This window comes from Puntigrus tetrazona, chromosome 14 (assembly GCF_018831695.1).
Source record: "Puntigrus tetrazona isolate hp1 chromosome 14, ASM1883169v1, whole genome shotgun sequence".
NCBI lineage: Eukaryota > Metazoa > Chordata > Actinopteri > Cypriniformes > Cyprinidae > Puntigrus > Puntigrus tetrazona.
Window position 1 is genome coordinate 345,717 of NC_056712.1, and position 14,531 is coordinate 360,247.

Consider the following 14,531-nt stretch of genomic DNA (forward strand, 5'->3'; position numbering starts at 1 on the left):
GAGCTATTTGGTCTTAAAAAGGAGTGAAACAGGATGTTTAACCAAAAAATATAAATAAATGTAGGATGAAATAAATCCTACCTTAACTGGATTAACCGTCTCCATATTGTTGAGTTGTAATCATTTGTGAAAACTATCTCCCTTTCATCCATTTGATCAAAGATTAAATAAAATAAACCTGTTTTTTAGATCTGTTTTGGAGTTTACACTCAATTAACCTGACATATATATATATATATATATATATATATATATATATATATATATATATATCTTTAAATGATCTATCATATTTGATATATGATATGGGAGAATATAGATACAATTTTGTGCAGTTTCCTATATCTTTTCAGCCCAAACGTAAGATACACAACCTGAAAATGGGTGTTTTTAAAATTAAACTAAAAAGGACTTTTATTGCTTACATAAGTATGGGCCACACTTTATATTAAGTGAGGCTTAACTACTATGCACTTGTACATTAAAAAGTACAATTATAAGCACTAGTATTGGATTTTTGAAACAATTCTGCTGCTTCTATTGAGGTGGATACGGGCTGGTTTGCAGTGGTATGGGTGAGTGTAAAGGATGGTTTAATAAAAAAATGGTGTAATTGATTACAAAAATGTATTACAGATGTAAAAAATGTAAGTACAATGTAAAAACACAATAAGTGCATTGCACCATATGATGTCAGCGCCGTCTAATCAATCTTTGCATCACATCACGATGCATGTTTTCTCCCAGGTTTCTAAAGGTATCATACAGTACACTTTATATATATATATATATAGAACTTAAACATAAATGAGTGTTCATAATGTATGCAACCTGCGTCACTGCACTTCCGTCCTCTCAAAATGCTTATAAATAATAAAACAAGAAACAGGATTTAAGCTTGTCACTACGCTAAAAAAAACGTCCCGTCGCTCAGCCTAAAATGTGACATAACCTTCAGTTATGTTATGTGCAAATGAAATTAACACAACTAATAAACTCCTTATAAAAGCGGCGGCGCTTCCTCTTAAAATGATAATAAACTACATCCACCGTCATCATTTCTTTCTGTACCAGGATGAAACGGATGAAATCCTTAAGGTATTCCTGTGCTGGTAAATGATTCATCACGCTCAGTGTATTATGCACACGATCTTTCACTTCCACAAACATCAGTGTGCGTGATCATCTTATTAGCGGACTGAAGCTCTACCATACGGTCTTCTCAGATGGAAGCGAGGAAACAGAAGCTGTGTGTTTACCGTTGAGAAGGTCTCCCTCTTTCAGATCCAAGCCACGTGATTGAAGTCCACCTTCATGCTCCAGTTCCTCCAGCGGTGAGGACTTGGGATTAATATATCTGCTCAAACATGAATGAAGAAGCTGTCAAAGAAGAGGCGAGTGAACCATTTTTCATTGACTTGTGATCAGGTGCTCTCAAGGTGGTTTTTTTAGTGATTATTGTGTGATCCCGTTCCTTCAAGATGTAGTTCATCCATGAACTACCAGGACCATATAATGTTTAGCCACCCGCAGAGAGCAGAAATCTTCATTTTGAGCTTGCTGTATCGAGTTTTACAATTTCAGACATAAAAAATTGGGGGAATGTATTTGTGCTGTTGTTTGGTTTGATATATTAGAATCTCCACCAATGACTCAAGACTTTATCAAGACATTTTGACCAAACATACAGTAGAATTAGTAATATTGTAAAATATTGCTTTGAAATAAAAAAAAATAAAAAATTATATATATATATATATATATATATATATATATATATATATATATATATATATATATATCTCATACCATTAATATGTGATATTATATATAATACTATACTATGTAAATACTTGAAGTAAGATCATAAATGTCTTTACTGTATACTTTTTAAAAAATGTGTATATATATATATATATATATATATATATATATATACTATATATATATATATTATATACACACACACATATACATATATGCAGTAGTTAAGCACGTAAAACCAAAATGCATTCTGGTCATAGGACCTTACATTTTGTAGCTTTTGTTGATCCACTTTAAATCTGTATGTGTATATATATATATATATATATATATATGTATATATATATATATAACCTATGTATGTATGTATGTATACTCAGTACTCAGGCTATGTAGAATTCAGTCTAGAGAAACTGCTGAATTTTTTAAATAAACAATAAAATGAAGTGAGTTAAGTATACTGAAAAGGCTGCGAGGTAGGTTATAGAACTGGGTACGTCTATTAATCTAACACTAATCTTGATAACCTGACAATCTCACAGAGACCCGGTATCATCTGATCAGCTTGCCAACATCACGGTTTATCACTGTAAACTGTTACAGAAGGGAAATCACATAGCTGTGGATTTTGCTCCCATAGCTTGTGGTTTTTAGCTAAGCTTTATTTCATCAGGAGTCTCAGCGAAGTTGTTTACTCTTTCTTCAAGGCGGTTACTCGCTGTGCACATGTGCAACACTCATCTGCTCTGCCACGTTTCTAAAAACAATTTGATTCTCTGTTTGGACCAGGGCCACACATAATTTAAGCATAGCACTAATGGCATTTCGAGCTTTTAATCGCAGGAATTGGAAATAGTGATGCAGCGTCTAATTCTGCCAGTCATTTTGGCTCTTTTTTATTTCGCGTGCCTCGGGAACCGGCTCAACCTGGGACCGGCGGCGGAAGCGTTTTCCGATGTCTTTAATAAAGCAGAAATAAAACTGACATCGGCGTGTTCATCCTCCATGGCGGATTTCTTGGCGTTTGCACGGAAAACTACTGCAAAGCGGCAAGCAGTTCCAATATCAGCGTTTTTATTGAATTTTTTTGTCTTATTTCCGTATGTACGTATACGGCTGTTTTTGTTAGGGTTTTAATAATTCTGCCTTTTATACAGTATTGAAAAAAAAAAAAAAACAACAACATGTGCAGTGCATTCACATTTTCCCAAAGGGATTCTTTTTCATTTGATCTCTACGAGGAATAAAAGCGGTGAAGAGACTGAAGCTGGATCCATTCATAGCTGAGATTCTCATAAGAGTGAGAGTGGTCTAATTAAAAATAATCTACAACACAATTATGGATTTCTTAGTTTGCTTCTGATAATTTTTCGATTGTATGTTTTCGCATGATTTCTCAGGTTCGCTTTTTCCTTTAAATGAAGTCCAGCTGCAGAGTTCATCTTCTTTTTTAAAGAACTTCCCAGTCCATCTGCAAGCAGTCAGCGAATCTTTTTTATTTTTCTGTCTTGTGTGTCGCTCACGCCATCTCCTTGTGCGGTCATGCTTGATTCACTACGCAACGCTCGTGTACACTTTACGATCCCTCGAAGGCGTCGGGCCAAATATTCTCTTTCTATAAGTCCTTCTATGCGCTTTTTAATGACCACGAGGGGCTGGGCAAAAGCGTACTGCCCTCAGCTGCTGGAGTCACCTGATGGGACACGGGCGCTAAACAGAGCGTTAGAAATCTGCATGTAATAAATAAAAATCACACAAAGAACACGTGCTCACCTCCGCTACCAGTGCGTTGTGCTGCATCTTCTTCCTGGACTTCATGGTCACGTACAATGGCAGCCTCGATTTCATGTTTTCTGTCAGCCGTCTACCACCTTCTGCCTCGTCTCCTTACGCTCTGAAGTCCGACTCGCCTTGCTTAGCAGCAACTGCAGGAGACCAGTTCAAAGCGTTATCACTTCCCTCTTTTAAATTTGGATCACTTCAGATACTTTGCAGACAACATCTCATTCCACCTAACTTTTTATAAAATCGAATTTTCTTTCTTTTTTATGGAAGTAGTTGTATTTCTTAACTACAATGCTTAAAACTAACTATAAACAGAATATAAATAACAAACATTTAGAAAAATATTTAAAATACTTAATAGATACTAAATATTTCTAAATATTTAGGATTTTGAAATCTTTAAAATTAAATAGATATACTGAAAAATATGTATTATAAAAAATGTAATTAAAAATACAAATATGAAGAAATTAAAAGCTAATTTAAAATAATAACAAATGCTATATATGTAACCTAAAACAACAATTCACAAGAATTTATTTGTATCAATAGCTAACAATGCATTTTAATGATTCCCAAATTATTTTTTATTTTTATTTTATGGCAAAAATCTATAGGATATTAAGTAAAAGTGTTCCCATGGAGACATTTTGGAATATTTTACTACCATTTAACTACATCAAAACTTAATTTTTGATTGCCAAGAACTTCATTTGTAAAAATTTTAAGAAATTATAAAAAAAAAAAAAAGTTGCACCCTCAGTTGTATCTCTCAGTCAAAAACTGTCCCTATCCTAACAAAGTTTATTTATTCAGATTACAGATTATGTATAATTCTCAATTTAAACAAAATTTTACCCTCATGACTGGTTTTGTGGTCCAGGATCACATGATTTGCAACTTGCTGTTAATCCCTCATTTATCTATTTGATCCATTTTAATGCATGCATGGGTTAAAAATATCAATTTCACTGCATTTAGGAGTAGCGTCTATAGAGTTAACAACTGATGTTGAACTCTCTATTTCGTCTGAGTCCAACAGCATATCCCCTAGTAGCAACACAATACCTGTTTGTGATTTTGACTCTGTGCAGTTTGGGAGGTAAACTGGTCGTTGACTGTAAACACGTGGCAGCTTTGATCTCTTTGCTCTTGGGCTCTTTCGTGAGAACTCTCTGGGTGGAGCTTCCCGCAGGCTAGAGACTGCAGGGCCCGGACCAGCTCAGCGCCAGAGGATGTCCGTCTCTGCTGCTGGATCTCTAAAGGGGTGAAGGTTTGACCGGGTCTGATTAAACAGATCATAGGTGAGAAAGTAGGCCGTCTAGGTCGGGATGACTGGAGAGGGCGCTTTACCTCAAAAGTAAACTTCTCTCTGTTGTTAAGAGCATGAGGATGGTCATCTGGAAGGTGGACACCTGCAGGAATGTAACCTGCGTGTGTTTGAGCCTGTTAGCAAAGCCGCCATACACCAACATCAGAGCCATCCTCCTGAAGAGAGAAAGTCATTTTAACATTCTTTATTAAAACATCAACATGTGAGAAAGAGTTCGATGACAAGTTGTTTTGTCCTCGCTGAAAGAAAAGCTGTTTCAAAAAAAAAAAACCCACAAGCAATTGAAAATGTTGATATTTAATAATTTTAGACCAATAACATTGCACTGTGCACAACATATGGTTGTTTCTTGCATCCTGCTGTCTGATTCATTCATTAGGCCATATATTTAAAATATTTAAGTACATGAGAAATGAGTAGAGTTTTTAAATAAAGTAGAATTTTTTATACATTAACAATTATGTTTATATTTATAGGTATGTATGCATATGTGTATAATGTGCATGAAATGCAACTGCAAAAAATACTCATTTCATCAGTATTTTTAATTCTATATAAATATATTTAATTGCAGTGTCTACAATTGAATCATTATCTTTACTATATATATATATATATATATATATATATAAATTAAAATTATAAAGGTCTATCTGTACCTTCTACATATTATATATAGAATTCTTATCATATTATACATTAACAATATTACAGTACTAACAGTAGTTACAATATTTTGTGTCATCAAGTGTCAGAAAATGCAATGTCTGTAAAACATATGCTAGACTTTTCTTTTAATATTATTTAATACGTTTTAAAAGAAACATTCACATTCTCATTCTCAACTCCCCAGAGTTAATTAAGTTAATACTATTTTGGCATCTATTCAGCGTTCTACCGAGGATGCTGGCGATTCTTCATTTTGGCGTAGCGCAACACAGAGGCTCACTGAATTCCAGTTGACCAGTAGCACTGCGTTCAAAAATGACCAAGCGGCTTACGATATTTGACCTATTTAAAACTTGGCTCTTCTGTAGTGGTATCATGTACTGAGACGGCGGGAAAAAGAAAGTTGCGATTTTCCAGGGCGATATGATAAGGAATATCAAGAAGAGTTTGCTGCCGTAACATTGCGCTTGCAGGCTCCAGTTATATCCACGATTATTACACCAAAATGGGATTATAGCTCCAAAAAAAGCACTTTGGTGTATATTCATCTTCTATACGTGTGTGTGTACCTTCTTGATATGGCTCCGTGAGAAAGGTGGCATTGAGAGTCTACCAGAACCCATGTGGTGCTGGAGTGTAAGTTGCCTGCCACGTGCTTGTCGCTTAGCCAAATAAAACCTGCACAGGAAGTACAGCTACTTTATGAAACTAGGCTACAAGTGGAGACACATCTGAGCACACAGGCACATTTCTCAAGGGATTACAAGTATGTCAAACCAGGATTATCTGCTTCTTTTAAATAATTTTAGCAGAAAGAGACAAAGCCTGGTCATTTAATAAACTTGTTTTTCTTTGCAGTATATCACCTTCTGAAGAGGCCTCGAAGTAGGCGTGGAGAGAGGAGGATGTTTGCATTTTGTGGCTGACTGTGTGGGCCAGTAACCTGTAGTCAGAACTTTCTCACTGTGAGTCAAGCACCACAGAGAGAACACCCTGCAACATCAAGACAAACCACTACGGTTTAGCATTTGGTATGAAAGAACCACAGTATTGCAATGTTTTACCACTTTAAACAGGAGCCCCTAAAGCGCAGTAGCTATAGTTACTTATTTTAACAAGTCTTAGAAATAAAAGGATTCATTTGGTGTGTGTGTGTGTGTGTCTGCACCTGTGATGTCTGCAGGTGGTGTGGAATTCATCCATGAGTGGTATTAGAGATGCTCCATGTCCTAAACATACCCTCCAGTTTAGAGTAAACTGGCAAGCCAACCCTTTCAAGTCTGAGAGAGAGAGATAGATTAGACACATTAGACACACAGAGGAACCCGGTAATTGGTGTAATGAAGGATATGATGTTCACCTTTAGTTTGGAGATCATATTTTTCTCTGAAGTCATCTGAAAGCGCTCTTATTGGTTAAGAGTCTTCTGGCCAGATGCTGTTTGTAGTAGCGTTCAAACACGTCCTTCTCCTGCATGAACACAGAAGAGCACACCATGGCCTTATCCAGGATGGACTCCACCTCCTGTTCTGTCAGCTGGATGCAAACACAATGAAGATCAGTAATAACTTTGTTTTAGTATTATTTCTATAGTATCCACAGCATTTTTTGATAACATTTGTTTCAGTAATTATTCATTTCTGTTAACATTGAAGTTAATTAGAATACAACAATTAATTGTTAGTTCATGTTAGCTCATGTCCATCAAGTAACATTAAAGATACAACCTTTTTTTTTTTTTTTAAATAAGTATTTTTTAAGTAGAGAAATATTTCTATTATAATAAATTTTTAAGCTCATGTTGGAGACATTATTGTAGAAGTTTTACTGCTATTTTACAGTAATATTATTAAATTAGCTTTCATTTTTTCCCTTTTTTTGTCTAAAGTCAATAAATGTTTTATTTCAGTTTTAGTTTTAATTAAATATTTGTATTTTATTTTAGCTTTATTTCAATGTATAAAAGTACATTTGTAAAACAGTTTTAGTTAAGTGGTGTTAGTGTTTGTGGTTGCTCATTCATCCAAAAACCATATGTAAATGATATAACAACTTGTATTAATAACAATCTTTTAGCTATCACTGAACAGAAAGCGTCCATGGAGCACAGCAGTATTTTTGGCAATGTTAAAAACAGAATGGACCAAATCCTACAAGCTAAAGATGGTCTAAGGCTAATTTCTTACCCCTTTACTCCCTTCTTTAGTTTGTCATCTATATGGCGAGAAGTACTCAGGCGATCTGGAGTTGAGGTTGAGGAAATACTCAAAGTCTCGGCGATAGTCTGTTTTAAGAACCTGTCATTATTGAAGGACTCCTGCAGGAACCGGTGAGGAAACGACTTCAAGTCAACAAACCCTAAATGATTCACAAGAAAAAAAGCATCCTTAGTACTTATTACAAAGCCAAAGCATGTGGAGGTTGTTGTGTTACACATTTTACTAGTCTGAACTCTTAAAACAATTTGCTCATCTTTTATTTTGGGATTGACTCAGCAGTACTGAGATTTTGCATTAATTGTATGTGCTGTTTCTTCTTTTATACATCCAAGTCTCTTGTTAGTTAAAGTGTACCTGGATGTAGTCGACTGGGTTCTTGCCCTCTCTTCTTCTGACACCAAAGCGCTTTACCCTGCTCTCTGAGGTACCCCAGCTCATGCACTCACACATGAGTCTTCAGTCCGATTTAGGAACCCGACCCGAACAAGCTTATACGTACGCGCAAGGTCTGAGAGAGAATGGGAGAAAGAAGAAACTGAATCAAATACAATGGAAGAGAAGAAAATGGATGGATGGATGGATGGATGGATGGATGGATGGATGGATGGATGGATGGATGGATGGATGGATGGATGGATGGATGGATGGATGGATGGATGGATGGATGGATGGATGGATGGATGGATGGATGGATGGATGGATGGATGGATGGATGGATGGATGGATGGATGGAAACAAAGAGCTGCTCACCTTCCCGTTTTCCATTCTTGAGCACATGGACCAGTCCGAGTTCTCACATCTCTACAATGGTCTTCATGTGTTTGGAGATGAGCTCTCTCTCCACCACCTTCACAATTGGCTCCTCTGTCGATTTATCCAGGCAGTGCATCACTCGTTCAATCTCCTCGTTTATCAGAGCCTCCACTTTCTTGATGTAGGCGCTGGCACTGTTCTCCGCTAGGAACTTCCTGACTTTCCATCTGCACACAGACCACGTTATAAGTAACACACTGGTCAGCACAGCCAGTCAGACATAAATGGTAGAGTTTGTTCATCTCAGCCCCCTTTTTTTTAATCTTTTGTAATATCCAAAGTGGTAAGCCAAAACAGAGTTGAAGCAGCCACGAAAGCAGCACCACCTGGAAGAACTCCAGCAGACATGTCTAAAATGGATTTCAAAATCCTCCTCGTGAACAGACCGACCTTCAACCCCAAAACCATCAGCATTTGACAGGCATTTCTGATGGCTCCTCTGCCATAAAACACGAAAGCACAAACCAGATAAAAACCCATTTCCTCTACAACAGCCTTCCATATGTAGATACTGCATTACAGTCCACAAATTTTCCTTCTTTAACAAAGCAGATGGATTTGACAGAACACACACCTGTCCACCACCTCTCCCCTGCGTTCTCGGCGATCATGTCTAGTAGGGTTTGTCTGAGATGATCCTGATGCAGCCATATCATTTAACCCTGATCTCTAAAGATGATCAAGCCCGAGATTGTAGGCGTTCTCCCACGTTATTCTGTTGAACACACACACGGTCCTAGACAGACAAAGATAGAAAGATAAATGTTCATGCAAGTTCAAATCTAGGCTTTGTTGCATCCCAATTCCTTTCCCAAGTCTCATTTTCATGATATGCCACTTTTTTGTTTCGTTAAATGGCTGAAGAAAGGTCACATCCGTATATTTTCTCATTTTATTCTAAGACATAAAATACATCAGTAACTCCCTCATGAATCTTTTAGTGATGGTGACATTCAAGTATGTGACTGCGGTGTACTTCATTTATAGCCTAGTCTAAAAGCCAATGGAAAAAATCATACTGGGTTTTTGTCAAGGGAACCAGTGTCAGCTCTGGCCTAAAACAAAAATGGCATCACTGTAGCATTGTATGGTCAGGTAAGTAAATGTTTAAGGACTTTTTGGTTGTGTACAGCACAAGTTCTGTCCTGAAGCCTCTAAAAACCAAATAAAAAATGTCAACTGTAAACTTACATTTTCAATGTTTATAATAGTTACCACCCAACCAAAGAATGTATGAACAACAACCATGTACATCAAAATGTCTCTAATCATGACCATGGCAGTCTGATGATCATTCCACGCTTGGTTTAGCGTCTGCAGGAAATTGTTATTTAATGAGTGAAGCACATCTTCTAAATACCTGAAGAAAAAAAGAAGAAAGCTGTTAGGAGAGCGGCTCAAGCACATTGGTTTCATCCACCTGAGTGTACAATGACATCACCCTGTGAACAACTCCTGGGGCGAGGCAGGTTTCGCCATCTGCTTCATCTCCCAGAACTGACATCATTAACAGCCAGCACAGAGATAAAACCCCAGGAGTCTTCATTAAGCTATATATATAAATATATATGTAGCGAAATGTGAGACAGCGTCCTTCAGATCTTCTAAAATCAATCTGTTCAATTTAAATATACATAACACACCATCAAATTCATTAAGCAGGTCTTTTTAAGCAGTAAGCCGAGGTGAAATCTCTGTAACACACAGTCTCTTGTGGCTCACTGCTCATTAATCTACATTTAACTCCCTGCTAAAGTCTGTGACACACTTAAACACTCAAAGTTGAATGCAGATCTCTAGGAAATTGTATGTTTTCTACAAAACCTTACAGGGAAAGATCTCAAAGAAAGTGAGACAGGAGCTCATACTTTGTTGATGAGGTGTTCGGTGACCACCTCTCTGAGGCCCCGTCTTAGAGCTTCTCCCCATGTTTGTGCAACACCATGGTGTAGAGCGTTCCTGTAGAGCTCCTCGAAGCTCAGCCCACTGTTGTTCTTCGCTGGATCTCCTGAATGGCGTTCTTCAGAAGATCCCAGATGTTATTCACATACTTCTCATCATGGTCATCTACAAAAGAGACTAAATTAATAAAACATAGAAAAACTTATGGCAATTAGATACAAAATGTTTTAGGAGACATGAATTATATCATCACTGATAATATCGTTTTTAACTTATATTATCAATATCATTTCTAATTTGACAGATTTAAATGTAAACATATATATTTGAATTAATTACATACTATTTGTGATTATAAAGTTGCAAAAGTACTTTAAATCTTTACTTAAATATTATAATGTTACTTTACAAATTAAATGTACATATTATGATTTAATTTACATTTTATAATATTTTGATGTCTTGCAAAAGTGTATGTAAACATTAGCCCAAAACACATTATAAAGTTTCCAAAATGGCATTGGCATAGCATTTTATCACCTATATGTAATGGCCAAAACTTTACTTATAGTATTGCATAGTATACTGTACTTGTATAATATTTTTATGGTACATTTTAGTCATGAAACAAAATAATATATATATAACTATAATTCAGAAGTTTGATTTTTGGTAAGACTTTTAAATGTTTCTGATTATGCTCAGCCAAAATACAGCACAAACAGTTATATTGTGAAATATTATAATAAAAAGCGTATGTGAATATATTTTGAAAGGTAACTGTTATTTCTGTGATGGGTTTTCAGTGCCACATGATTCTTCAGAAATCATTTTAATAGGTTAATTTGCTGCTCAAGAAATATTTTTATAAATATTTTTTGAATGAACCTTGATACATCTTTTTTTTTAAAAAATAGAAAGTTTAAAAAGAACAGCATTTATTTGGAAACAGAAATCTTTTGTAAACCAAACAGTTCTTCCACGGTCACCTTTGGTCGATTTAATGCACATCTACTGAATCAAATCTTACTGGCCTCAACCTTGTAAACTGTATTGTCTATCACCTAAGTTTAATTCAGCACAGAAACTGTAGGCTGGGTTCGGGCTCGTTAAAAAGTAAAACAACACAACATTTTAATGTGCATTTAATGTGCCAGCGTGACTGCAAGCCACTTGCTCATATGCTCCAACCCTTGGCAGATACAGACCCAACAAAATCAATTTTCCTTTACGACCAAACCTTCAGCCCAACTCCAGAGCTCTTGATAGCGTCAAGTGACTCAGCAGAGCTAATCTCACGAAGAACAGGTCTGATGGCGAATCATATGTGTGAATTGCATTTTGAGCAGATGTGCCTAATTATTCATATCAAAACAACACTTTCGGCTCGGCTCATGTTAATTATAATGCTTGTCACGGTGTTATTAGTAACACAGTTCCTGTGATAAATTAACACGCATTGTAGATTCAGACACAGAGAAGGCACTCGCTCTCGCCTGTCTGTCTCTCTCTCTCTCTCTCTCTCTCTGGCTGCTAAGCCTTAAGACAGACAAAGGTCTAGAGGCTCACATGCCTGTACGGTCTAGTCTGTGGATTAAAGCCATTTTGATGGCTAAAATCTGAAAGAGTGTGAGCGTGAACATCCACTTTTAACAGCGTTACGCTGAAAGGCTACCTGAATCACGCTTGGTTTGGCAATCACTGAAGAAGAAGGAAATAACCATGAAGTTAAGCTATCACAAAGAGGAACCAGTTTTTCCATGGACAGGAATCCCTGAAGCAAAACATGCGCATGTGTGTCAAGCAAGCACGTAGGTAGGTTTCAAAAACTGAGTTTTCTGTAAGATCAGGTCATGCCATGCGCAGAGGCACTTATGGAGGGGCGATCAGACTTTTTATCCTTTTCATTTAACCTTGATATAAAGGGACATTTAACATTTATCTAGGTAATAGGTCGCATTCACGATGAACTGAACACATTCACTAAAACCACTTACGTTCTTTTATTAGTCTTCAACCAAGTTAGAAATGAGTCAGAAGACATGAATTAGAAGTTAATCATTGCATTAATGCTCAAAACTTCAAGGTTGAGAATTTTTGATGTTTTTAACAGAACAAAAATACAATAAAATCATTTAAGTAGTTTTTTTCCAATGCTGGAAGATCTGAATTATAAGCCATTACTCTAGTCTTCAGTGTCACAACTTGTGGTAACATGCTGCTGATTATTTCTGGTATTATTATTATTATCAACGCAAACCAATCGTTCATTATTTTTGTGAAAATTAAGTCCTTTGTGAGATTTCTAACGGAATTCCCCTGACAGAGCGAGACATGTCAATCCAAAGTAAACACAGTTTCTGAACAGGAGAGCGATATCTTATCTTATTACCACTTATCTCTAAACCAAAACGTCATTTACTGAGTCCTAGGGACAAACGCTGACAGGTGTCAGGGGTTTCTGATCTCCTAGAAAAGAATATTTCTAATGCACTAACGAAATAACAGCATGGAAACATTTTTACTTCTCTTCGGTTATTCTGGCCTAATTCATTTCATCAGAGCATCACTAACACACCGACAGTCCAGCAATGCTGCGTAATTTGTTCTGAGTGCAGCTAATAAAAAGAAAAGAAAATTGCCAGAACGTTGTTGCAGAGAGGCCACGTCATACGGGGTGACAGTAGAAGATAAAAAGAAAGACAGCTGATGAGGACATCAATCATAGATGTGATAATCTATACAACACTAACCAACACCCATGACACTGAAACTATACCAGAGGTTTAACAAATAGGGTCGGGGGAAGAACATGGCGCTACAAAAGAGTGCTGGGGTTACGTAAAAACAGATGCATAAATAATTATATTTACGGTGCTAACAGGGTAAGAAAAATAAGCATTATTACAAAAACATAAGTAAATACTAAGATATTATTGAGTAAAATTACATTTATATAATTAATATAAGGTTTAGAGAGAAAATGGCAAAACAACAAACAACTTAACAAACAATTTGATTTACATAAATAATATTCAAATAAAGAAATCTAGCAGTAAATACAAGAAAATCAACGCGTAATAGAAACAAATACTTTCCAAACACTCATTTTCCACTTTCATAAAAGTGTTTCTTTACAGATGAAAATACACCTTCTTTTCAATTTTAAAAGGGGTTCTTTACAACAAAATTATCATATTTTGAGGTTTCTGCCATCTAAAAGATTGAAAACCCTTGTTCCTACAGCATCTGACTGGGGTGTCAACTTAAAAAACACAACACCAACCGATGACAGAAACTAAATTAATTAGACAACACAACCAATGCAATCAGTTTAGAAACACAGACAGCACCAGTGACAATAACACAATCATCATCCCAGCACCACAGACAACGATCAGTTAGAACAAAAACACACAACATCAACCATATGAGTACTATACAAAAACACCAGCAGGCCAGACTGACAACACAAGACCACCGTCAAATCAGACCAAAACACTGAAGAAACCAGCAGATCAAAGGAAAATAACTCCATGGCCTCTGTTAAGGATGTACAGCGCTATGCATATTTACAGATTTGCACGGTCAAAACATAAACCTTACTCTGGACAATAAGACTCACTGAGTTTGAACACTTTATGCACTGGCTGCTACAATACTTCAAATCGCTCATCTTTCTGATAACTTTGGACATATCAGCATCTTTGAAACCCTGGCGCTAACACTATCACGATTTATACTATTGTTCTGGCCCGAGAGTCTGCCAAATCTGTCAAACCCTAGCCTCAAAACATCTAAACCCGGTGTGGCCTGCTGCTTCTGCCCGATCCCCGACTCTTGAGTTCTGCAGCGTCCGCCTGAAGTCGCGCTCATCTCGGCTGATACTCACGGGAAGGCGCGCGGATCGCATCTTAAGTGTCCTTCTTGGTGCCTTGGGTTAAGGTTGAACATATTTAGGTTCGGGGTGATGCCATCCCAACAGATGTTAGGGTGGGTGTGTTGAGGGAAACACGGACAAATCTCGCCCTCTTTCCCCCCAGGTT

At 36.7% G+C, this 14,531-nt stretch overlaps 1 pseudogene; it reads right to left on the reverse strand.

Annotated features, from left to right (window-relative positions):
- Nucleotides 1-3,318: 3,318 nt before the first annotated feature.
- Nucleotides 3,319-14,361, reverse strand: LOC122358144 (annotated as a pseudogene).
- Nucleotides 14,362-14,531: the final 170 nt, after the last annotated feature.